Source organism: Misgurnus anguillicaudatus, chromosome 10 (assembly GCF_027580225.2).
Source record: "Misgurnus anguillicaudatus chromosome 10, ASM2758022v2, whole genome shotgun sequence".
NCBI lineage: Eukaryota > Metazoa > Chordata > Actinopteri > Cypriniformes > Cobitidae > Misgurnus > Misgurnus anguillicaudatus.
The window spans coordinates 27,740,972-27,744,760 of record NC_073346.2 but is presented as its reverse complement, the minus strand read 5'-3'; positions in this window follow the sequence as shown (position 1 = coordinate 27,744,760).

Below are 3,789 nucleotides of genomic sequence, written 5' to 3'. Positions count from 1 at the left end.
TTTTCGTGTATCAAGTATTTATTAAAAAAAAAAAAGGTGTCTTATGTATATTTGCAGTATATATTATATGTTTGTGTTTACAGACAATTGCATTATTGTTAGTAGTAGTTTTAGAATTGCATAATGATAATAATAATAATAATAATAATAATAATAACAATAATAAATAAATAAATAAATAAATAAATAAATAAATAAATAAATAAATAAATAAATAAATAAATAATTATAATAATTATTATTAAATAATAATAATAATTAATTAAGTAATAGTATTATAATTATTATTATTGCATTAAACGCTTAAGGGTAAACACATTACATTATTGCATTCAACATATACCATTCACGACAGTAAAGAAATCACCCCATGCTTTAATTGTACACGTTATTGTGATGCATCATTGGATTGAATAAGTCAATAATACTTTGTGCAGTTTATAAGGTTACGGGCGATATTTCGGACACAGACAATATTTGGGAGGTAAGATGTATTTTTCGTTATGTGCGTGCATTTTTTATAGCAAATGTGGTTTAGGTTGCATGGCTGTAGTTGGTAGTTGAAAGGTCCGTAAAACTTGAGACAGAAATAAAAACTAATGATGTGTCATCGCCGGGGGGAGGGGCTTAAACGGCTGCACCTTAATCCGCAAACAGCCGTTTCTCATTACAGAGGGGAGAGAAGAAGAACAGTAGAGAGTGGGCCGTAAATTACACTTTCATCCCCCTTCCTGGCCGTAAATTCTTGCGCCGGCTCCGTGGGACGAGTTTTCCCTTTTGTGCTCTCCCTCGCACCCTGCTCTTCCTCGTTCTTCCTCTTGTGCACCCTTCTCTTGGTTACACTTGCACCCGCCACGTAGCCCTACTATGTGCGTTTATTTCATCAATTTTTTATTTTTACAAAGTTTCACTGATCAGTTGTGTATAAAATAAAACAACACAAATATATGTAGAACCTATATGTTTAACTTCAACTGCGTACTGTACCTTAATATTGGTCATCGTATTCACCTCGCCAGTGCCACAAAACATGAGCAGGCCTCCTTCCTTTCTCTCAGGTCATGAACTCTACCGGGGCAAATGAGGCCATAAGTCTCCCACATATCATACATACACCCCGCGTAAAAACTTGTGCTTTCCCACTGTTATTACCAATTACCGAATTTCTGTCTTTCTATTGAATCGTAAGTGAATCCAGCTCTCCTCAAATGAACTTAGGGATTCCCCAGAGAAAATACTGCTCCAGGGTTTTCATCTCGCCTACTCTGAAACACAGCAGTCTCTCGTATGGATCGAGTTCTGAGAGAGGAAAATTGGTGGCCAAGAAAGGATGATTCTGAAGGGGTCCTCTGGAACAATGTGGATGGAGGGATTTCATGACTGGCACTGTATTTGTGATGTCTACCAGTGAGGCATTATGTCAGTTTTTATTCTGACAATCAGATTAAAAACTCACTAAATCAAAATGTAGAAGCATTTTCTTTGACTTTGAATGGTACATTCAGGCCACCAAATGATAAATTACAATCCAAAAGGAAAAATAAGAACATTATACACAGCCTCGTGTACTCTTGAACTTGGCTTGATGTCTATGCTTTTAAGATGATGGGCATCCACATTACAAACAGGCCTCGGTCAGCAGGTGCACGCAGGGTATAAAACTTTTGTGCGTGTCAGGGTGAACCCATTGGAGCCAAGAACTGTGCTTGACTTTCCTGGGAACCCCACAAATATCTCTCTCCACCCACTGAAGAGCAACATTTGATTCACATTAGTTAACTAGTGTGGACACTGTGTTTACTCTGGATAGCCAGAGGAGAACTGGCCATCCCTGATTTCTCTTAGGGTTTTTTCTCCACTATTATACCTTTTGGAGATTTGTTCCTTGCCAAAGTTGCTTCTGGCTTGCTCAGTGGTGGAGCGTTGACATCAGTTAAGACATATAAGACATCTTATTGTTAGGCTTTAAATGCAAGAATCCTATAGACACAAAATTATTTTTACAGTATGTATTGTAAAATGTAAAATATATATCATGTATTATACACATTTTTTCCCCTAAGATTTGAAGACAATCAAATGGGTGAAAAATGCTAGCATCATTTTTGAGATTTATAGATCGATCTGGCAGTAAAATCAATTGACTTTAGTGTTTAATGCATTATAGGCCAATAGTGTTAGTCATAATTTTCAGTATTTCTACAACATAGTGTATTACTCAGTAAAATTCATTCATTCAATCCATTTAATGCATTGCTTTATTAGGGTTAGTTAGTTAGTTATTTGTAGTTGAAATTAAGATTTCTGAGTTATGACAATGCTGCCACCTAGTGGTTGTTGTATTCCAGCACTCCCAATGGGGATTGGGTCAACTCAGTGACGTGTATATTGTGTTTAAAAATGTGCTTACCGTTAAAATTACCGTATAATGGTTTATTTTTATATTTTTTTGTCATTTTTGTACTCATGGTTGAGTATGAACTTTTTCTAATGTAAATGGTTAAGAATGTCCATATTTTACCAAAGTATGGGTTGGAACAACCCAGCGTTATAACCAGTTATACCAGTTGTTCTCAAACTTTTTCACCATGCATCCCCATTGTGTACGGTGCATCACTTTTTGGCCCCCCTAAGAAAATGTATGCTTAAGCAAATTAAACTTAAGATTTGAATGAAACAAAACATATTAATCATCATCAATCGGCTGCAAACAGGGTAGGTTGACAGTCGGTCACTAATTTTGTCCATTCCTCGCGATTTTTGGCAACTTTTTGTAGTTCGCTTAATGTTGCTGGTACATCCTTGTTGATAAGTTCCCCGATATATTGGTGGTATAGTTTTCGCGCTCTGCCTTGACCTCTTTTGCCGTGTCGCTGTTGTGGGGTGTACAGGACGTACTTGTTGATCAAGTCACTCTCATGTCTTCTTAAGGAATGTCCTACAAATCTTAACTGCCTCTGTTGTACTTGAAGGACAAGTTGGTTGCGGCCGACTCTTTCATAAACCTCTTTATTGCTTTTCTTGTCCAGACGTTTTATGCCTAGCATGATTCTGTAACAGTTGGTAGCAAAGCTGTTAAGTTGGTCTCTGAGTTTGCTGTTAAGGATCCAGCTCTCGCAGCCATAGAGCAGGATTGAGACACACGCAGATTCAAATATATTAATTTTAAGTGTAATTGGAATAGTTCTTGACTGGAATACGTTCTTCATCTTCCAGAAGGCCCCCCATGCTTGACCTTTTCGGATTTTGATGTCAGATTCGCTAGAGGTGATATGGGATCCAAGATATTTAAAGTTCTTTGTCCATTTGATTGTTTGTCCTTCTAGCTCTATGTGCTGATGATTATGTGTTGCCATGTCCAGACTGGAATGTTCTTGATTAGTCATAGCTTCTGTTTTGCCTATATTAACTTGAAGGCCTACTCTCCTGGCCCACTGTGCTGTTGTTGTGAGTTGTTCCTGTGCTCTATCCAGGGTGTTTTCAAACAGGGCAATGTCATCGGCGAAATCCAGGTCAAATAGTGATACTTCTGGATTTCTGCTGGATTCTTTTAAATGTGTTATGATTCCGTGCGATGATGTGTTCCTTGCATGCTCCTGTTCAGCTCGTGTTAATACATAGTCTATGACGATTATAAATAGGAAGGGAGCTAGGGTGTCACCTTGTAAGACGCCTGTTGTAGTGTGGAAGTGGTCAGACAGCTTCCCTTCTACTAGTACGTGACTCTTTGACTTATTGTATAGTGTGCGGATCGCACTTACTATTTTGTCTGGGATCCCATAATGTCGT